At 46.2% G+C, this 23330-nt stretch overlaps 2 long non-coding RNA genes across 4 annotated transcripts; one reads left to right on the top strand and one right to left on the bottom strand.

Moving 5' to 3' along the window:
• Positions 1-7374: 7374 nt before the first annotated feature.
• Positions 7375-22142, top strand: LOC112445600 (uncharacterized). Of its 3 annotated transcripts, none has more exons than XR_009493714.1 (4): positions 7375-8470; positions 10736-10858; positions 20943-21173; positions 22055-22142. It is a non-coding gene; the product is annotated as an uncharacterized lncRNA (long non-coding RNA). The 3 variants fall into 3 exon arrangements; XR_009493715.1 differs by adding an exon at positions 15550-15626 and having other exon boundaries at positions 7375-10858; XR_003033719.2 differs by having other exon boundaries at positions 7375-10858.
• Positions 8615-21056, bottom strand: LOC132344764 (uncharacterized). Its single transcript, XR_009493716.1, has 3 exons — positions 20973-21056; positions 16271-16357; positions 8615-8699 (listed from the first exon to the last, which is right to left on the bottom strand). It is a non-coding gene; the product is annotated as an uncharacterized lncRNA (long non-coding RNA).
• Positions 22143-23330: the final 1188 nt, after the last annotated feature.

Here is a 23330-nt window from a genome sequence, read left to right as displayed (position 1 = left end):
TCCCGCATCCCTCAAGCTTCTGTCTATCATGTTGGTGGGGAGGGGACAGTTATTGCCAACATCTTGGATCTTCTCTTGGTTCACTCCTAAGTTGGTATAGTTAATAGTTTATTAGCATAGTTAGACTTATCACGGTTAGTATAGTCGTGAGGAATAGAATACTTGTACAGCACTGTTAGCATACTCAGTATTGTTAGTACAGTTAGCATTCTTGGTGACGGCTTAGTGGTACTTCGTATAGTTACTGGTATAGTTGGTACAGTTAGGTAATTAGTATAACTTAGGGGTGGTTAGTATAGTTAGGGATGCAGGACCTCATGGTCTTCTCTGCTAAAAAGGTGGCTCATATGGAAATGTATGCGTTCCTTCACACAGTCGTTGAAGGCCACGTTGTCAATGTGAAGTTGGCCTGGCGTGTTCTGACCACAGGAGTGGTAGCCATCAAGGCCATTACTAAGACAAATCAGAGCTTCGCCAGCATCCAGGAACTGTTTTGAAAGGTTAACAGCATGAGAATCTTAAACCACCCGAATGTTGTCAACCTCCTGGAAGTGATTGACACTGAGGAGACTGTGTTTATAGTAATTGAGTTCCTCCGCGGGGCAGACTTGTTCACCCTCAAGGACGCCAAAGACACAGGCGGAGGCCCAAGGCCAGTTCCGCCAGCTGGACTCGGCTCTGCAGAACTGCTAGCAGCGCGGTGTGGTGCCCGAGGACTTGAAGCTGGGCAACCTCCGCCTTGATGCGAAGAACAACGTCAAGCTCTCCCCGACTTCGGCCTAACAACCAGTGGCACCCAGGAAAGCAGCTAGACACTTTCTGCGGGAGCCCCGCGTTCATGGCCCCAGAAGGATTCCTAGGGATGCCTTAGGCAGGCCCAGCCGTGGACGTGTGAAGCCTCGACGGCCTCCTGTACACCATGGTAACTAGACGCCTCCTCTTTGGGGGACAAGATTTCTGGGAGCTCCAGCAGCGTGTGCTTAGAGGGCAGTAGCATGTGCCCAAATACATATCCAATCAGATAATAGACTTACTCTGAAGAATGCAAACGCTCAACCTACCAACAGAGGTACTTTAGATGATGTTTGCCAGCATCCATGTGTGAACATGGGCCAGGAAGAGCCACTGCCGCCAGCCTGTGAAGAGCACTCCCTCCCAGGTTACCTCCTGGGCATCGGGCCTCTGCCTCCATCATGCGGCCTGTGGCCTCCAGGTGGTAGACAGGTCTCCCCAGTGGACAAATGCCATTATTAGAAAGTGTGAGATGATCCTGGGCTGGTGGAGGGACCAGATCCAGGGCTTCGACGTACTCAGTGGTAGTGACAGCGTGCACGTGAATGAACCCTGCATGGTGGCCCGCGCCATCGTTGTGAGGCCAGCTGTTTCCTCCGACCTCAGCAGCGAAGAACATATACCTCCCGCCAAGCCCTGAGATGCCCATGCTTAAACCCGACTGAATTTGGGAGACCATCCAGCAGCAGGAGAACCAGGAGTCAGGGAGAAGGCCAGAGAGCCTGCCACACCCCAACCCTGCCCGGAAGCAAGGACCATTACCCGCAGCCCAGCCCCCTCCACTCACAACACCCATGATGCCAGCAGCGCCCTAGCCACAGATCACGCCAGTGACTGCCACGACACGTTGGGACTAGGCTCACCTGCGGCAGGCGTGACAGCAGCCACACCCGTGACACCAGCGTAACTCGTGACACGAGAGACGCCCGTGACACTATCAGCACCTGCGGCAGCTGCGATACCACGGGTACCAGCCTCATCTGTGATGCCAGCACCAGCCGTGACACAAGCCACACCTGGTACACCAGCCCTCCCATGAAGCCCTAAGCACCCAGGACGCCACTGGGGAATGCAATATTGATGACACCCTTGACACCCACGATATCTGCATCACCAGGGACACCAGCCTCGCACGTGACCCCAGAGGCACCCATGACCCCAGAGGCACCCATGGCCCCCGTGGTGACCACGCCATCCATGATACTTCTGTCACTAACACCCGTGACACCAGGGGGCACCCGCAACACTGAGGGCACTCACGGCACCTGTGACTCCTGCAACACCAATGGCACCCATGACTCCGGCGATAAAGTTGCAGGAGAAACACACTGCCTCCCGCATGTGCCTGGTGCGGCAAGCTCCACTTTTTGGACACCCTGAGAATATGTCCCCAGTCACTCCCCGTGGCCTCACCCAGAAAAAGAAGGGAGTGCCTGGGAGAATCTGGAGGTGTCTGTCTGAGTATATTTGCTTGGACTGCCCAGCAAGAGGGCTAATAATAAAGTGGTACAAGAAACAGCCAATGGATGACCTGCCAAGCTCCCCAGGACCTGGTCATGTTCCCACCTGGATGATGGGATTCAAATCCAGCACCCCACCACCTAAAGCAAAGCCTCCAATCCAAAATCCTGGCCAGCTCAGACGATGCTCTAGAGTGCTCTGGGCTTCCAGCAGAGGCACCACCCTGGCCCGACTGCCCCTCCTTCCCTGCTGGGTGAAACTTCAGAGACTGGACTGTGCCCTGGGGCATGTCCCGCATCCCTCAAGCTTCTGTCTATCATGTTGGTGGGGAGGGGACAGGTGTTGCCAACACCTTGGATCTTCTCTTGGTTCACTCCTGAGTTGGTATAGTTAATAGTTTATTAGCATAGTTAGATTTATCACGATTGATATAGATGTGAGGAATAGAATACTTGTATAGCACTGTTAGCATACTCAGTATTGTTAGTACAGTTAGCATTCTTGGTGACGGCTTAGTGGAACTTCGTATAGTTACTGGTATAGTTGGTACAGTTAGGTAATTAGTATAGCTTAGTGGTAGTTAGTATAGTTAGGGATTCAGGACCTCATGTCCATGTCTGTTAAAAAGGTGGCTCATATTGAAATGTATGCGTTCCTTCACACAGTCATTGAAGGCCACGTTGTCAATGAGAAGTTGGCCCAGTGTGTTCTGACCACAGGAGTGGTAGCCATCAAGGCCATTACCAAGACAAATCAGAGCTTCGCCAGCATCCAGGAACTGTTTTGAGAGGTTAACAGCATGAGAATCTTAAACCACCCGAATGTTGTCAACCTCCTGGAAGTGATTGACACTGAGGAGACTGTGTTTATAGTAATTGAGTTCCTCCGTGGGGCAGACTTGTTCACCCTCAAGGACGCCAAAGACAGAGACGGAGGCCCAAGGCCCGTTCTGCCAGCTGGACTCGGCTCTGCAGAACTGCTAGCATCCCGGTGTGGTTCCCAGGGACTTGAAGCTGGGCAGCCTCCTCCTTGATGCCAACAACAACATCAAGCTCTCCGACTTTGGCTTAACAAGCAGTGGCACCCAGGAAAGCAGCTAGACTCCTTCTGCGGGAGCCCCGCTTTCATGGGCTCCAGAATGCTTCCTATGGATGCCTTAGGCAGGCCCAGCCGTGGATGTGTGAAGCCTCGACGGCGTCCTGTACACCATGGTAACTAGACGCCTCCTCTTTGGGGGACAAGATTTCTGGGAGCTCCAGCAGCGTGTGCTTAGAGGGCAGTAACATGTGCCCAAATACATATCCAATCAGATAATAGACTTACTCTGAAGAATGCAAACGCTCAACCTACCAACAGAGGTACTTTAGATGATGTTTGCCAGCGTCCATGTGTGAACATGGGCCAGGAGGAGCCACTGCCGCCAGCCTGTGAAGAGCACGCCCACCCAGGTTGCCTCCTGGGCATCAGGCCTCTGCCTCCGTCGTGCGGCCTGTGGCCTCCAGATGGTAGACAGGTCTCCCCAGTGGACAAATGCCATTACTAGAAAGTGTGAGATGATCCTGGGCTGGTGGAGGGACCAGATCCAGGGCTTCGGCGTACTCAGTGGTGTTGATAGCGTGCACGTGAATGATCCCTGCATGGTGGCCCGCGCCATCGTTGTGAGGCCAGCTGTTTCCTCCGACCTCAGCAGCGAAGAACATACACCTCCCGCCAAGCCCTGAGATGCCCATGCTTAAACCCGACTGAATTTGGGAGACCATCCAGCAGCAGGAGAACCAGGAGTCAGGGAGAAGGCCAGAGAGCCTGCCACACCCCAACCCTGCCCGGAGGCAAGGACCTTTACCCGCAGCCCAGCCCCCTCCACTCACAACACCCACGATGCCAGCAGCGCCCTAGCCACAGATCATGCCAGTGACCGCCACGACACGTGCCGGACCAGGCTCACCTGCGGCAGGCGTGACAGCAGCCACACCCATGACACCAGCGTTACCCGTGGCACCAGAGACGCCTGTGACACCATCAGCACCTGCGACAGCTGCGATACCACAGGTACCAGCCTCATCTGTGATGCCTGCACCAGCCGTGACACAAGCCACACCTGGTACACTAGCCCACCTATGAAGCCCTAAGCACCCAGGAGGCCACTGGGGAATGCAATATTGATGACACCCGTGACACCCACGATACCTGCATCACCGGTGACACCTGCCTCGCACATGACCCCAGAGGCACCCGTGACCCCAGAGGCACCCGTGGCCCCCTTGGTGACCGCACCATCCATGATACTTCTGCCACTATCACCCGTGACACCAGGGTCCCTGCGACACTGAGGGCACTCACGGCACCTGTGACTCCTGCAACACCAATGGCACCCATGACACCGACGGTAAAGTTGCAGAAGAAATCCACTGCCTTCCGCATGTGCCTTGCGCAGCAAGCTCCACTCTTTTTGGGCAACCCGAGAATATGTCCCCAGTCAGTCCCCGTGGCCTCACCCAGAAAAAGAAGCGAGTGCCTGGGAGAATCTGGAGATGTCTGTCTGAGTATATTTGTTTGGGCTGCGCAGAAAGAGGGCTATTTATAAAGTGGTACCAGAAACAGCCAATGGATGACCTGCCAAGCTCCCCAGGACCTGATCATGTTCCCAGCTGGATGATGGGATTCAAATCCATCACCCCCACCGCCTAAAGCAAAGCCTCCTATCCAAAATCCTGGCCAGCTCAGACGATGCTCTAGTGTGGTCTGGGCATCCAGAAGAGGCACCACCCTGGCCCGACTGCCCCTCCTTCCCTGCTGGGTGAAACTTCAGAGACTGGACTGTGCCCTGGGGCATGTCCCGCATCCCTCAAGCTTCTGTCTATCATGTTGGTGGGGAGGGGACAGGTGTTGCCAACACCTTGGATTTTCTCTTGGTTCACTCCTAAGTTGGTATAGTTAATAGTTTATTAGCATAGTTAGACTTATCACGGTTAGTATAGTTGTGAGGAATAGAATACTTGTATAGCACTGTTAGCATACTCAATATTGTTAGAACAGTTAGCATTCTTGGTGACGGCTTAGTGGTACTTCGTATAGTTACTGGTATAGGTGGTACAGTTAGGTAATTAGTATAGCTTAGTGGTAGTTAGTATAGTTAAGGATGCAGGACCTCATGGCCATCTCCGCTAGGAAGGTGGCTCATATTGAGAATCATGAGATCCTTCACACAATTGGTGAAGGCCAATTCGCCAAAGTGAAGTTGGCCCGGCATTTCAGACCAAGGAGGTGGTAGCCATATCAAGGTCATTCAAAAGAGAAATGAGAGCTCCTCCAGTCTCAAGGAAGAAAATCAAGAGTTTATTAACCTAAAAACCGTAAACCACCCGAATATTGTGAAACTACTAGAAGTGTTTTATACTGAGGAGGCTCTATTTATAGTAATGGAGTACGTCAGTGGAGGAGACTTGTTCACCTACTTGGAGGCCAAAGGCCGCTTGACGGAGGGGTAGCCCGAAGCCCGTTCCACCAGCGGGTCTCGGCTCTGCAGCACTGCCACCCAGCGGGGCGTGGTGCACCGGGATTTGAAGCTGGGCAACCTTCTCCTCGGCGCCAACAACAATGCCAAGATCTCCGACCTCGGCCTTAGCAACCAGTGGCACCCACAAAAGAAGCTAGACATTTTGCGGCAGCCCCACGTTCATGGCCCCAGAAGTCTTCCTGGGGAGGCCTTATACAGGCCTAGAGGAGGATGTGTGGAGCCTCGGTGGCATCCTGTACACCATGGTAACTGGATCCCTCCCCTTCGGGGGACAAGATTTCTGGGACCTGTGGCAGCGTGTGCTTAGGGGTCACTACCATGCGCCCAAATATCTATCTAACAAGATAATAGACTTACTAGACAGAATGCTAACACTCAACCCACCAACAGAGGTACTTTAGAAGATGTTTGGCAGCATCCATGGGTGAACCTGGGCCAGGAGGAGCCACTGCCGCCAGCCTGTGAAGAGCACCCTGGGATGACAGTGGAGACAATACTGGGCTGGTGCAGGGACTAACTCCAGGGCTTAGACATAAGCAGCGGCAGTGACATGAATGAACCCAAGGTGAGGGCCCGCACCATCACTGTGAGGCCGGCCGTTTCCTCCGACCTCAGCAGCCAAGAACATAAGCCTACCCCCAGCCCTGAGATGTCCATGCTTATTCCTGCCTGGCTTTGGGAGATCATTCAGCAGCAGGAGAACCAGGAGTCAACGGAGAAGACCAGAGAGCCTGCCACTCCCCTACCCTGCCCGGAAGCGAGGACCATCAACCCCAGCCCAGCCCCCTCCACTTGCAACACACGCGATGCCAGCAGCCCCTGAGCCACCGATCATGCCGGTGAACACCACGACACGTGCAGGACCAGGCTCACCTGCGACCCCTGCAGCAGGCGTGACAGCAGCCACACCCGTGATACCATCGTTACCCGTGGCACCAGAGACGCCCGTGACACCATCAGCACCTGCGACAGCTGCAATACCAGAGGTACCAGCCTCACCTGTGACGCCTGCAGCACCTGTGACACCAGCCACACCTGTGATCCCAGCCTCACCTATGACGCCCTGAGCACCCAGGACACCACTGGGGCCTGCAACATAGATGACACCCATGGCAACTGAGATACCCGTGACACCAGTGTCACCAGTGACACCTGCCCCACCCGTGACACCAGAGGCACCCGTGACACCAGTGTCACCCGTAGCACCTGCGTCGCTCACAGCACTCACAAACCCATGGTACACAGGACAACCACATCACCTGTGACACCTGCAACACCAATGGCACCCATGACATCAGCGGTAAAGTCCCTGAAGGAAGCCACTGCCGCCCGGAGGTGCCTGATGTGGGAAGCTCCACCCTTGTTGGGCAGCCCGAGAATATGTCCCCAGTCACTCCCTCTGGCCTCACCCAGAAAAAGAAGAGCGTGGCTGGGAGAATCTGGAGATGTCTCTCTAAATGTATTTGCTGTGGGCTGCCCAGCATGAGGACTAATAATAAAGTGATACCTGACAAAGAAAATGGATGACCTGCAAAGCTCCCTGGGACCTGGTCATGTTCCCACCTGGATGATGGGATTCAAATCCAGCACCTCTACCGCCTTCAGGAAAGCCTCCTATCCAAAACCCTGGCCAGCTCAGAGGATGCTCTGGAGTGATCTGGGCGACCAGAAGAGGCACCACCCTGGCCTGGCTGCCCCTCCTCCCCTGCTGGGTGAAACTTCAGAGACTGGACTGTGCTCTGGGGCATGTCCCCCACCCCCCATACTTCTGTCTTTCATGTTGCTGGGGAGGGGATAATGCTTGTCATCTCCTTGGTTCTTCATAGTCTTAATAAACTTTATGCTCCAGAAAGATACATCACACTCTGTATTGCCTTCTCTCTGGTTACAGAAGTGTGTTGTCATATAGTACTTGGCCTTAAGACCTAAGAATTAGCACAATCATTCCCAAGAGCAACAACTGCTGCACTCCAGGGCAGACATGCAGAAAGAGTGTATTATCCCCCTGCACTGACATTACCTAATATTTTCAGAAGGGTCAAAAGGAACTTTTGATCCCTACAGCCAGTGTTAAAGGGACAGGGACGTCTGGGATAGGCTAATAAGTCCTGTGAACCAGCCGGTGTGTGGTGTGGTCAGGTCCCCATGCACATGAGGTCTTGAATGTCCCACAGGAGTTGGGTTCTCTCCTTCTCCCATGGGGAAGGGCCCTGATGTGTGAGATGTTTAAAAATTTTTTGATGTGGATCATTTTTAAAGTCTACTGAACTTGTTACCATATTGCTTCTGTTTTATATCTGGTTTTTCCGCCTGGAACCATGTGGAATCTTTGCTCCCCAACCAGGCATTGAACCTGCAACCCGCTGCACAGGAAGGTGAAGTCTTAACTACTGGACCACCAGGGAAGTCCCTCTTTTATCTTAATTTTTTTGCTGTGTGGGTTTGAACACAGGGACTGGCTGACTATCAAAAATACTAGATTTGTCAGCGTTCCCTGGTTCAAGGAGCCACTGAACACAGGGGTGACTGGAACAGGGTCTTCTTCCCAGAGGCCTGGCTCTGGGGGCACACCCTCTCAGAGGCATCAGCTGCACCGTTCCGTGGGCTCTTGTGTGCTTACCTGTCACTTGCTGACTGCGCATTTCTTCACTACCAAGATGCAGAGCACTCTGGCCACTCGCCCGCGAGCCATCTCCTGGGGTAATCACAAAATGGTCTACAAGATTCTAAGTCAATCAGGCTCTTTCTGCTTTTCTTCTCAGCTCTTAGCTCTTTGTTTTGTGTATCAACAGTGTCATTGACTTTTTTCTTTTTTTTTCTTTTTTCTTCTCTTCACCTGGATTCTCTAGCAAATGGGAGCCTAGGAACTGGCCCAGTATGCAAGGATCCTTCCCCTTTCTTCTCATTTCTTCATTACTGTTTCTCAGTTCTGTATCAGGGAAAAAAAAAAAAACAAAAAACCATGGGCCAAGTTAGTGAAAACAGATCTCTCACTGCAGAGGGGGAGGGACATCGACACACCAAACTACAATTATGTTAATTGGGTGGGAAAGAGAGGAAGACTTGAATGGATTCCTCCTCTACTATAACACAAATGTAATCAGAGAGCAACGAACTCTGGATACATGGTACATCCTAAAGGCAGTCAGGAAGGAATAAAGCAGTCTGAGGTGAGGAGATGGGCTGGGCTGCTGGTCATTCCACATCTGAGATGACATTCTCAGCTGGCTTTTAGGTGAACCCTTCTATCTCAAATGAGGGACTTTAAGATTCGTTCACAAGATAACCACTTTCAGTCATCGATTTCTCTGATATACATCATTCATATGCACAGAGTTAAATGTGTTCATTTTGGATATTTCCTGAAATCCAACTCACTAATTCACAAAGCCTTGGGAGTATCTCCCTACAAGATGCTTATTAATTACAAAGTTGAACTTTAAATCTACATTGGAGAAACCTCACAGACACCACCTTAAACACATGGTCAAAGTCTACCTCACTAGTAATAAAATGTGTCAACCTCGTAAACCCTTTTGGAGCTTCCCTGGTAGCTCAGCCATAAAGAATCTTCCTGCCAATGCAGGAGACATGGGTCTGAGTGTTCAATCCCTGGGTCAGGAAGGTCCCCTGGAGAAGGAAATGGCAACACACTCCAGTGTTCTTGCCTAGAAAATCCCATGGACAGAGGAGCCTGGCGGGCTACAGTCCATGGGGTTGCAAAGGAGTTGGACACAACTGAGCAACTAAACAACAACCTCATGCACCTCTGGATGCGACGCACCGGGAAGGGGATACTATCGTGACTGTGCAGAGACCTTCCCAACCATCTCGTCCACACAGCGTAGTGAGCATAGTACCACGTCTCCTGTGTGCTGTCCTCCTGTGCACTTCCCCACTCTTACTCCAAAGTCACAGCAATGATGCCTGTGCATGTGGATGCTGAAATATCTTAAGTTTAGTTGACATTACCAACAACAATCATCAGACAATGGAACTGTGTTGATGCAAAACAAGCCCTCATGCTACTTGGGGAAAAATTCAATTAACAACGGAATCATGTAGAGCCACCCGGTGGTGATGGAGATTTAGTGGCATACTGCAGTTGAAAACTGCCTGTAGGGGCCATGGGGCTATTTCCCCTTTATTCTTGCTTTGCCAGCCCACAGCAACCATGCTGGTTGCCACTCATCACAAATCAAATGAAACAAAAATCACCAGGGGTTAAAAAGCCTATACTGGATTATAGCCATGCCATTTAGAACATAACATTTTACTGGTAATTGCATTCTGTTGAATAAATATCCTGACATCAGCTTATGGCATATTAGTATTCTGATGGCAATTATTTTCACTTAAATGTGTCTGCCTCTAAAACAGGAAAGGGTACAATGACACGAGGTTTGGAGATGGAATGGATAGTCTGTCTGTTAAACCAGAGGCTCTCGCGTGGAGTTAGGGTTGTGGGTTAAACAAATTACACAGAGATTTATTTCATGTGATGTCTTTGCAAAATTATCTATTGAAGCCATACACTTACAGTTTTCAAACTCTGTTGTATATATATAGAGCCAGGGGCTAGAAGTACAGATGCTGAGGCTCTTCCCCAGACATTCTGTATTCGAATCTTTAGGAGCAGGACTCAGGAATCTACATTCTTAACACAGTTCTCAAGTCTTCCAGTGAACTGCCAGTTTGACGAATACTGTTCTAAATGTTTACCAGTCTTATTCCAAAGTATCAATGATGATTCAAGTATAAATTCATCTAAAAAGCACAAAGTCTACCACTGGAAATAGACCAAGGAACAGCAAGTATGATTCATGGGTCAAATCTGACTCAACAACTGTTCTTACATATAAAGTTTTATTGGAACACAACCATGTTTATTTGTTTACAAATTATCTACAGCTACTATATTCATTAAAAAAAATTTTTTTTGTTACTTTCTTGTTAAAACTGCAGAAAGCAGTTGTGACAGAGACCATATAACCTGCAAAGCCTGAAACAGTCACCACCTGGCCTTTGTGGAAAAAAGTTTGCCAACACCTGATATAAACAGATATCGGGGACTGAGGGACCAGGAAAGTGAGTAAACTAAGAGAGACAGGCAGGTTGAGCCACTGGCTCCTGCCAAACTGTCAAATCCCTTCTTTGCTTTCTTCTTTTTTTTAAAGTGGTGGATGCACTCTGTAATTTTTCCAGATTTACTGAAATATAATTGATATATTATAATGTGGGTGTACAATGACATTGAGAAATGGGAAAGTAATATTTAGAAGGGCAGTGATATGTTTAACATTTTTATGTTGAATTTGAATTAATAGAGAAACAGTTTAAAGTAAAAATGTCAGGGGGCATTTGGAAAACTTAGATTCAGTTCAGTCAGTTCAGTCAATGACAAACCCATCCAGTACTCTTGCCTGGAAAATCCCATGGACAGAGGAGCCTGGTAGGCTGCCGTCCATGGGGTGGCGAAGAGCAGGACACAACTGAGTGACAACCCACTCCAGCGTTCTTGCCTGGAGAATCCCAGGGACAGCAGAGCCTGGTGTGCTGCCGTCTATGGGGTCGCACAGAGTCGGACACGACTGAAGCAACTTAGCCTCAGTAGCAGCCAAGGGGAAATACTCTCAGCTGTTACTAACTAACATCAAGGTGGGTGGATGCCAGCTGTGACAAAAGCCCTGCAGGAGTAGTTCATGGGACAGGAAACATGGAGAGACTGTAGTGTTCAATATAAATTCAAAACTGAGAAGCTTTGTATGGTCTCTAACTGTCGCTCTGCAAAAAATCTGCACACAAAAATAAGAACATGTGTGACAATGTGAGCCCAATGGGAGACACATCTCTTACCTCTCATTTGAAAAGAAATTGAAACCCAAGTTCCCTTTCTATCAGCCTCTTGTCCTCTTTCTTCATTAGAGAATTACACCACATCTCATAGTTCTCTTTCCTCCCTAATCAGTCTTTCTGACAAACTAAACTGAAAATTTTTATTTAATATCTGTTTTCATTAGTAAAATTCTTCTCATAATTCTTTGAAAATTCATTCTCCCACACAGGAACATTCAACATTTTTGTCCTCAACTCTAAAAGTCAGGGGCCTCATGTGTACTTTGGTTTTCTTTCCACTTCTCACAAAGCACTTTACTCTGAAGAACATACCTATTCTCGTGGACTTAACAACAACAACTTATCTTTATCTGATTATTTAACATCAGAAACCCCAAACTGACAGTTTAGTTCTGTAAAATATATTCACTACACAACTGACAATTTATAAAAATTAGTCTCCATTTCACATCCCTCCCTACGTAACACAAAGATCTCCTAATGCATTGAGGCAAGTGAGGTAGCATTCACTGGTTAGTACCTGTAAACAACTATTTTCACTATGAAACACAAGAGCAAATCTATTTCAGAACAGAATTGCACTTCTTGCAAATGATGCAGGATTTCATGATGTCAAAACACAGTTCAGATACTTAGAAAAGCACTCGTATGGAAGAGTTACTCTAGTGAACAAATGAAGATAAATTTACAAGGCTGATGACAGAATGGGGACTTCAAAGACTTTACAGAAAATTACTTGAATATCAAAAAATTAGGAGACTTAGAAAAAAAATGATGAATCCTCACGTATGTTTTGCAAATTTTATGTTTTGCCCTCTTTATAACTGTGCCATTACAGTAAAGCTGAGAGCTTCAATAGCCAAAACAATCTTGGAAAAGAACAAGGTTAAATGTCTCACACTTTCTGATTTCAAGTTTATCACAATGCTATTGTAATCAAAACAGTGTGGTATGTGTATAAATATAGACAGAACAGTGGAAAAGAATAGAGAGCCCAGATATGAACCCTCACAATCACAGCCAAATGATTCCTGATAAGGAAGCTAAGACCATTCAATGGGTGGGGGGCGGGAGGGGAACGGGGAACCCTTTTGAACAAACAGTTGTGGACAAACTAGATATCCACATGCAAAAGAACAAATTGTACCCTTACCTTACACTGTAGACAAAAAGAAGTAAAAATGGATCAAAGATCTAAATGCAAGACCTCAATCTAGAAAAGTCTTAGAAGAAAACAAAGAAGAAAAGCTTCATGACATATTTCATTGTAATTTCTAAGAAATTTCGGGGTAATTTTTTTTTTTTTTTTTACAACACGTTTTTCGGATCCTTGGCTAACTCTGAAAATCAAATTGACCAAGACAGAGTAATAGGAGAAAGTATATATTTTTACTAACATAGGTCTTAAGAAACATGGGAGCCTTCATAAGAAAACCAAGATCTGAAGAAACAGTGAAACCTGAGTGTTTTCACACCAGATTTGATGAAGACTGGATAGTCATGAAGAAATATAATAGGCCAAGGAGCATGAGGGGAGTGTAGTATTCTGGGGGAAACTTAGCAAGGCCTATTTGGAGTCTTTCTCGCATCCTTTTGTCTTTGGAAATGAGGACGCACCTTTGCTTCTATAGGGAAAGCACTTCTCACTTAAGAGTATTATGACCTACTTTAGGGGTGAAGGGTGAGCAGAGGGACAAAGTAACCTTCCTACTTCTGCTGTTTTCTCAGAGTCCTTCAAGTTAAAATATAAAATATGCCAAGGTGTCATATTTTAGTGTAGCATGGTCTGAACTCCATAAGATATGACATCGAAAGCACAAACAAAATTAAAAGAGATTAATTGGACTACAATTAATATTGTAATTATTAATATTGTACAATATAATATTGTAATTACAATCCACAAACGTGGATACACGTTTGTGCATCAAGGACACAATCAGTAGTGAAAAGACAACCCAAGGCATGCAAGGAAACATTTGCAAACCATATATCTACAATGAGTTAAAATATAGAATATAAGGGCAATTTCTAAGATTTAACAACAACAGAAACAAAAGGAACATAATAAAAAATGAGTAAAGGATTTGAAAGAAGTTTCTCCAAAGAAGATAATACGAATGGCCAATAGGCACATGAAAAGATGTACCACTTCTCTAGTCAACAGGGAAATGCAAATCAAAACCACAGTGACACATCCAGCTCATACCCATTGAAGTAGCTGCTATAAAAAGAAAACAGAAATAAAAGAAAAAGGAACACCTGTTGACAAGGATGCTAAAAAGGGCAGTCTCTGGCACTATGTTCACATGTGTTTCTTCATGGCGGCACTGGGTCTTTGCTGCTGGATGTGGGCTTTCTCCAGTGTCCAAAAGTGGGGGAAACTCTCTGGATGCAGTGTGTGGCCTCAGCAGGTGCAGAGGACGGGCTCTAGAGCACACAGGCCCAGTAACTGTGGCCACAGGCTTCACTGCCCCACAGAATCTGAAATCTCGCCAGACCAGGGGTTGAACTCGTGTCCCCTGCACTGGCAGACAGATTCCTAACCACTGGACCACCAGACAACTCCCCTTTTGCACTATTTATAGGAATGTAAAACAGTGTAGTCACCATGAAAGAGCATGGTGGTTCCTCAAAAAATTAAAAATCAAATTTCTGTATGGTCCACCATGTATACATTTGGAATATGCTCAGAAGAATTGAAAGCGTGGTCTTGAAGAGATGCTTGTACACCCGTGTTCCTAGCAGCACTAGTCACAGAAGCCCAAAGGTGGAAGCAACCCAAAGGTCCACTGATAGGTGAATGGATAAACTAAATCTGATGCAAACATATAACAGAATAGTATTCGCCATAAAAAGAAAGTTCTGACATGTGTTATAACCTGTACAAACCGAAAGGACAGAATACTAAAATAATCCAGTAACACGGAGAAGGAAATGGCAACCCAGTCCAGTACGCTAGCCTGGACAATCCCATGGATGGAGGAGTCTGGTGGGCTACAGCCCAAGGGGTCACTAAGAGTCGGACACAACTGAGCAACTGTCCCTGGAGAATCCCAGGGACAGGGGAACCTGGTGGGCTGCTGTCTACGGGGCTGCACAGAGTTGGACACGACTGAAGCGACTTAGCAGCAGCAATCCAGTAACAAAAAGACAAATACTGTGTGTTTGACCAGAGCAATCTTAAGTTTTCTAAATGCCCCGGACATTTTACTGAAAATGTTTCTCTATTAATTCATAGTCAACATAAAAAGTCACGCCTATCATTGCCCTCCTAAATATTACATTCGCTCTTCTTAACGCCATCGTACATTCCACACCAACTTAAGTGAAAATACTGCTGTTATTCTGTCTTCTTCCATTTACTCACCTGTCATTTATGTGTCCAAGCCCTGCTGATTTCTCTTTGAAGGCTTTCATCTGCACTCCCTTTTTCTTTCTTTCCAAGGCTTCTTTTGTTCTGACCCTTACCACTCATGCCTGCTGCTGCTAAGTCGCTTCAGTCATGTCTGACTCTGTGTGACCCCACAGATGGCAGCCCACCAGGCTCCGCCATCCCTGGGATTCTCCAGGCAAGAATACTGGAGTGGGTTGCCATTTCCTTCTCCAATGCATGAAAGTGAAAAGTGAAAGTGAAGTCGATCAGTCGTGTCCGACTCTTAGCGACCCCATGGACTGCAGCCTACCAGGCTCCTCCGTCCATGGGGATTTTCCAGGCAAGAGTACTGGAGTGGGGTGCCATTGCCTTCTCCATTAACCACTGGACCACCAGGTAAATCCGCAACACTATTAATCTTTTAAGGAAGCTCTGCTTCGGCCAAAACACTATATTCATCTTCCACAAACTTGCTTTTGCTTTTTCTATCTCTTGGCTTTTACATCATTACCTCTTCATGTTTTCTACCTCTCCAAATCCTATTCAGACCCCAATGCTGCCTTTCTTATGAGCTCAAGACTAAGTGTGCAAACAGTAAGAAGGTGGAGAGCGCCGCGTAAACAGGTGACTACAACACAGGGGCACGTGTGTGCTACAGTGGAGGTTTGTGAGCAGACGCTGAAGCCAGGAGAGGTGAGATTAGGGCTGAATATGGGGGATAAAGAAGACGGAGAGGCTCGTGCGGCAATGGGAAAGCAAGCTCAGGCTGCCCGGGTGCAGTGGTCTCTTTGCCCCCCGTTTTTTGCATTTGTACTTGTGTGGTCTTTCACGACTTCTCATATAAATGTTAACTGGTATTCTGTTCCTTTTCTGAATTTTTTCAACTTTTTTTTTCTTCTCAACAATTCCACTTCCAATTTACTCCATCTTACTATAGACTTCCAGCCTGTTCACATGCGTACCTGCTTCATTCCTGACATGCGGTACGCCCTCTCCAGTGCTTTCAGTATATTCATCCACCCACCATTAAAGTCCTATCTTCCTGTTACTGCCTATTTTTAAACTTATCTTTTGGGACCTCCCTGGTGGTCCAGTGGCTAAGACTCTGCGCTCCCAAGGCAAGGGGCCTGGGTTTGATCCCTGGTCAGGGAACTGGACCCCACAGGCCACAACTAGGAGTTCAAGTGTCCCAACCTAAGATTCCACAGGCCACAACCAGGACCCGGTGCAGCCAAATTAATAAATAAATATTTGTAAATAATCCTTACCTTTCAACACATGGCACAAGGATTTTTGCATCCACTAATTTTTGCTTGTTTGGGTTTGCCTGATGGCTCAGATGGGAAAGACTTTGCCTGTAATACAGGAGACACAGATTCAATCCCTGGGTCAGGAAGATCCCCTGGCAAAGGAAATGGCAATCCACTGTAGTATTTTTGCCTGGAGAATTCTGTGGGCAGAGGAGTCTGGCAGGGCACAGTCCATGGGTCACAGAGAGTCAGACACAACTGAGCAACTAACATTCTTCACTTATCTTTCAACACATGGGGCAAGGATTTTTGCACCAACTAATTTCTGCTTGTTTAACAATGCACAAGAGAATAAATATGGTTGTTAAATATGCGTATATAAAAGGGGATTCATTTTGGTTTCACACTGTTATCGCCTCATCACATACTCAAATCACAGAGAAGCCAATGGCACCCCACTCCAGTACTCTTGCCTGGAAAATCCCATGGATGGAGGATCCTGGTGGGCTGCAGTCCATGGGGTCGCTAAGAGTTGGACACGACTGAGTGACTTCCCTTTTACTTTTCACTTTCATGCACTGGAGAAGGAAATGGCAACCCACTCCAGTGTTCTTGCCTGGAGAATCCCAGGGACGGGGGGTGCCTGGTGGGCTGCCGTCTATGGGGTGGCACAGAATCGGACACGACTGAAGTGACTTAGCATCAGCAGCAGCAGCATACTCAAATCATTTCTACTTGAAGTATACAAAAGGGGAGATATATTTTGGGTGACAGTATCTTTTGACTTCAGGATGCTGTAGAAGATTTGGGTTGCTCTTTACCCACCACTGTTTTTCCCACCACCACCACTCTACTCTTTCTGAGCTGGTCAATCATATGGCGCATCGAGTCAGACCGCAATCCAATCTGCTCAATTAGGATATCTCTTCCCTGGCCACAGTGACTGACTGAGGCATGAAGACATGACACAGGCCCCAGCAAATCAGAGCCACCCTCGGATGTTTCCCTGAAGCCATTGTGGGCGGGCGAGGGGGAGATTATCTGAAATAATAAGCTATCTAGATTATCTGAAATAGCTAGCATCATGTGAAGAAATGTGGGTAGCAATATTAGACACTGTGTGGAAAAAGTATGAGTAAGAATAAAGTTAATACAGAAAACAGAGGTGGGACAAAGGAGAAAAAGCAAGAGAGAATGACTTTTCTCTCCTTTGATTCGGCTACATCCAAAAGTAGAATGTCCATCCTGAAACTTCTCAGTTATGTGAACTTTTTAACTCGGACTTTGCTGCTTAAAGTTAGTTTCCATTCAGCGTGTAACTCTTGCAACCAAAAGCATTAAAAAAAAATCCAGTTATACAGACATATATCAACTGAAACATTGATGATAATAATATCTTAAATGAAAACTATCATATATAGTTTATCTAGTTGCTTTTGATTTTACTAATATATATATATATTTACTGTATATACACACACACACACACACACACACACACACACACATATATATATATATATATGTACAGGCATCCTAGGTGTCGCTAATGGTAAAAGAACCCATGCAGGAGACGTAAGAGATGTGGGTTCGATCCCTGGGTCAGGAAGATCCCCTGGAGAAGGGCGTGGCCATCCACTCCAGTATTCTTGCTGGAGAATCCCATGCACAGAGGAGCCTGACGGGCTACAGTCTATGGGGTCACAAAGAGTTGGATACGACTGAAGTGACCTAGCACCAGTACACATATATATGGCAGGCCATAAAACAAGCCTCAACAAATGTTAAAGACCTGAAATCATACAGGGTGTATTATTTAATCATAATGGAGTCAAACTAAAACTCATCAACAGTAAACAACAGTAGGAAAAATCTCAAAATACTTAGAAATTAAGACACACACTTTTAAATAACACATGGATTAAAAAGGAAGTCTCAAAGCAAAATTCTTTTAAGAATACACAGAACTGAATAAAAATACAACATATCCAAATATGTGAGGCCTATCTTAAGCCATGCTTAAAGGATAATTTATAGTACCTAAAACATCAGAGATGATAATAGGTATCAATAATCTGGATTCTTATCAAAAATAAATCAATAAAAACCTAGAAAAACAAGAGCAGTATAAACACAAAGCAAGAGGGAAAAATAAAGTATCAAAGATAAGAGCAGAAATAAATACCATTCAAAACAGGAAGACAATACAGGAAAGTCAGTGAAACAAAAAGCTGGTTTCTTCAATAAAGCTATAAAACCTTTATCAGGACTGACAAAGATACAAGATGAAAACACATAAATCAGCAACATCAGGCATAAAACAGAGGATATTACTATAGATCCTGCAGCCATTAAAAGGATAATAGGAGAATAACGCAACTTTGTGCTTATAAGTTTGACAACATTAAAGAAATGGACTAACTCCTTAAAACCCACAAACTACCACCATTCAGTCAAGATTTAATAGGCTGGTAAAGGTTCCTATAACCACTAAAAAATTTTAATTTGTAATATGTGTGTGCTAAGTTGCTTCAGTTGTGTCCGATTCTTTGAGACCCTAGGGACTATAGCCTGCCAGGCTCCTGTGTCTATGGAAATTCTCCAGGCAAGAATATTGGAGTGGGTTGCCATGCCTGCCTCCAGGGGATATTCCCAACCCAGAGATCGAACCCACGTCTCTCATGTCTCCTGCATTGGCAGGCAGGTTCTTTACCACTCACACCACCTGGGAAGCTCCAATTTGTAATATAAGGCTCCCCCCAAAGAAATCTCCATGCCCAGTTTCAGTAAAGAAATTTGCCAAACATTTAAAAAAGAATTAATACCAAGTTTACATAATCCCTTCCAGAAAAATAGAAACCCTTCTCAACGTGTTTTTATGTGGTATTACTATGATAAATATTAAACCAGATAAAGGACTGTACAAGAAAAGGAAAACTGCATACGAATATTTCTCATAAATTGAGATACAAAAATCTTTAGTGAAATATCAGTAAACTGAATCCAGCAATGGATAAAAAGAATTACATGTCATGGCCAACTCCAATGTATTCTGGGTATGTAAGGTCTGGTTCAATAGTCAAACATCAATTAATGTAATTCAATGTCCATAGACTATAGAAGAAAATCATACGATCTTATCAATTGATGCAGAAAAAGCATTTGACAAAATCCAATACTTATTTATGATAAAAATTCTCAGCAAATTAGGAATAGAGGAGAATTACTTTAATTTCATAAATAAAATGCACCAAAAACCCTGTCACTAGTATCATTATTTTAAAAGTGAAAGACTGAATACTTTCACCATTAAGATCAGGAACAAGGCAAAGATACCTATTCTCACCATTCTGACTCATCATAGCACTGGAAGTTCAAGCTAGCCCTCTTCAGTCTGTCTAAAACAGGCCTTATATTGGCAATAGGGTTGGGAGCCTGGGAGTTAGCATAGGAAAGAAACACACATGCATTTGGAAACTAGTGAGTGGGTAGAACATCTGAGCTGTGTGGACTATAGAGGTGTAAACGGGTGGGAGAGTTGAGCATGTACTAGCAAACTGGAAGTGTGTGTTAGTCGCTCAGTCATGTCCGACTCTTTGTGACCCCATGGACTGTAGCCCACCAGGCTTCTCTGTCCAAGAGATTTTCCAGGCAAGAATGCTGGAGTAGGTTGCCATTTCCTTCTGCAGGGGATCTTCCCAAACCAGGGATCAAACCTAGGTCTTTCGTACTGCAGGCAGATTTTTTTTTTACTGTCTGAGCCACCAGGGAAGCCCAGCAAACTGGAAAGACCAGAATTCTTTCTCCCCATCATTAGGTAACAAATAGGAGACACAAAGCTAGTGTCCTGGGTTACAAGTCCCCCCACCCCCAAGTCTCCAGCAAATTGCTCAATGAATCACAGCAGCAAAACTCCGTTCTGTGCAGCACAGCAAAAACGGTGACTCTTTGCACCTAAAGAGCAATTTTAATTTTATCAGGCCAGCTGGAGCTTGTTTTTGAGTCTGTGGAAAGATAGGAAGCTTTCAAACAGGAAGTTGGGATCTGGTTACAGTGAGAAATCTGTAATTTTGTTCATGACTTTAGAGCAGAGGAATGTTCTGCTGGGAAACAGCATTGCTGCAACAAAGTCTAAATTTTATGTATGTATGTATATGTGTGTATGTATGTGTGTATATATATATATATATGTTTAGGCCAATTTGGCTGCTTAGTGCTGGTTCTTATTCTCAGAGTTTGAGTGTTATCTTTGTTTTGGCCTAAGAAAAACTCCGTTCCCTTATTTAGTGAAGCTGTCTTCTTCCCGGGTGGCTTAGTGGTAAAGAATCATACTGCAGTGAAGGAGGCATGAGTTTGACCCCTGGGTCAGGAAGAGCCTCTGGAGGAGGAAATGGCAGCCCACTCCAGTATTCTCACCTGGAAAATCCCACGGACAGAGAAGCCTGGCAGGCTACAGTCCATGGGGTCTCACAGAGTCAGACACGACTGAATACACACATCCTCTTCCCTGGGACAGTCTTCAGGATCCCCTCTCAAGTTTAAAGCTCAAAACTCTTAACTGGATCTCAACACTCCTAGTTTTTTCAGAAATCTCTAAACTTTCCTCTGCCTCCTCTCATATTTCCAACATCAAGTCCTGGCATTTTTGTCTCGGAAATGGTTCTTAAATGCATGATCTGTTCCCCATTAGGATAGGCACGACCCCAGTTCAGATCCTTACCATCTCTTCTCTGCACCCGTTTCCTGCCTCATCTCCTGACTCAGTAAGTCTTTCTCCACCTTGCTGCCAGCGTGACATTACCAGGACACACATTTGATTGAAGCATTTCCCTGCTGACATCATTCCTGCTGGTTTCTCCTCCTCAACTGTGCCATTCAAATGTGCTCCAGAGGCAGGGGCAGCCAGTCTGTTCATGATAAGGTAAGTGCAGAAACGGAGAGCAAGCATTTGGAGACTATAAACATTTGACATCGCCATGATACCTGAGCATGTGATGAGTGGACTTGTGTCACTGAACAGGGTAAATACAGGATGCTTCCGAACCCACGTGATGAATCACAAACCCCATCCTTCTTTTGGCCTGTGACATATTGGGGAATAAAAACCAACAACTGCCTCTTGCCATAGATGGTTCAAGAAGCCCGGTGCTACACGATAAAGTCCAAAGACTACCCCAAATCCTTCATGATCTGATCTTTGGGTTTCTTCCAACATCTTCTAGACTTCTGTACCTAACACCCCTCTTCTGTGAGGCACCTTGACAATTCTTCTAGTGTTATGCACATATTAATTCTTCTTTCTGACACACCATTCCCTGCCTTGTCTATCTGGAAGCTTTCTCTCCTCTTTTGAAAATAAAGTGAAAGTGTTAGCCTCCCAGAAATATCTGACTCTGCAATCCCATGGACTATGGTCCACCAGGCTCCTCTGTAGTCCATGGAATTCTCCAGGCAAGAATGCTGGAGTGGATTGCCATTCCCTTCTCCAGATTTTCCTGTACCAGGGATTGAACCTGGGTCTCCCTCGTTGCAGGCAGATTGTTTACCATCTGAGCCACCAGGGAAGCCCACTGTTTTGCTAAAACCACTCCTATGAAGGCATTTCTGGTGTCATCTTGGGGTCACCAGCGCACATAGCACATAAACCTTCCTTGTGCCCTTCTGCACTACCCAGTATACAGTCACTCAAAAATTTTTTTTTTTCTTTGCAATGCCAAATTCAGGATGAATAGAATAAGACAAAATTCCTACCATCAAATGCTTGCCAGTCTCATGAATTTTCTGTGTATTGTCTGCTTGCAGTGGCCATGTCTGGAGCATCTCTGAGTCTCCAAAGCCTCTGGGCTGTGAACATATGAGGGACTGAAGTTGGAATTAAGACTGATAATGATGGATGAAATGGCTTCCCTGGTGGTGCAGTGGTAAAGAATCTGTCTGCCAATGCAGGAGACAAGGGTTTGATCCCTGGTCCAGGAAGATCCCACATGCCAAGGGGCAGGTAAACCCATGTGCGCCAACTACTGAGCCTGTGCTCAGGGCCTGGGAGCCATAGCTACTGAGCCCTTGTGCCACAGCTACAGAAGCCTGCGCACCCTAGGGCCAATGCTCCACAGTAAGAGAAGCCACTGCCAGAAGAAGCCTGAGCGCTGCAACTGGAGAAACACCCACACAGCAACGAAGACTCAGCACAGCCAAAAATAAATATATAAATCATATTTTTTGCATCTTTAACACTCTTGGTTAATCTGTCTGGGCTTCCAGTTCTCCTTTTATCACATGTAGGATTTGAACCATAAGATGCCTGCATTGCCTTTTAACCTCAAATACTGTACTCTAGGGGCTGCCCAGGTGGCGCGCACCTGGTCAAAGAATGTGCCTGGCAGTGCAGGAGACACGAGATGCCGGCTTGATCCCTGGGTCTGGAAGATCCCCTGGAGGAGGAAATGGCAGCCCACTCCAGTATTCTTGACCGAAGAATCCCACGGACAGAGGAGCCTGGTCCATAGGGTCACATCCTACACAGTCCATGGGATCACAAAGTGTCGGACACAACTGAAGCTCCTGAGCACATACACATGTGCATTGTCCTCTAGAGGCAGAGAATTCACATCACCAGAACTCACTGCCTCCAGACGCCCCTAGAAGATGGTCTTTATTACCCCCTACCCGTGCATCCTATACCAGTTCCTCAGACTCTAAACACAAAAGTTGACAACCACAGGAATGTACGTAGTTCTGTTTTCCTGAGACTTTTCATCAGGTCTTCTTGATATCAACATCTTTTTGGTGATAATGATCTTTCAGTTGCTTGTAGCCAGGTGAATAAAACAGAAATAAAACAAGAACTTCAAACTTGGATTTTTTCTCCTGACGTCTTCACTACGTGTTGTTGGGAAATTGAGGTGACAAGAAAAGGCATGTTTCAACAAAAACAGGGCATACGCTCACAGGCCTGGCAAAGACATCTGATAGTCATTCACATATGAAACAATAGATCTGGAACACCTCAAACAAATACACTGAAAGTGAGTTGGTCTTGTGGGTAATCCAGTGCGCAGAAGTTAGTCTCTGCTCTCTT

The sequence above is a fragment of the Bos taurus genome, unplaced genomic scaffold (genome assembly GCF_002263795.3).
Source record: "Bos taurus isolate L1 Dominette 01449 registration number 42190680 breed Hereford unplaced genomic scaffold, ARS-UCD2.0 Leftover_ScbfJmS_210, whole genome shotgun sequence".
In the NCBI taxonomy this organism is placed as follows: Eukaryota; Metazoa; Chordata; class Mammalia; order Artiodactyla; family Bovidae; genus Bos; species Bos taurus.
The sequence above is the reverse complement of the archived record's forward strand: the minus strand, read 5'-3'. Positions and strand labels throughout refer to the sequence as shown.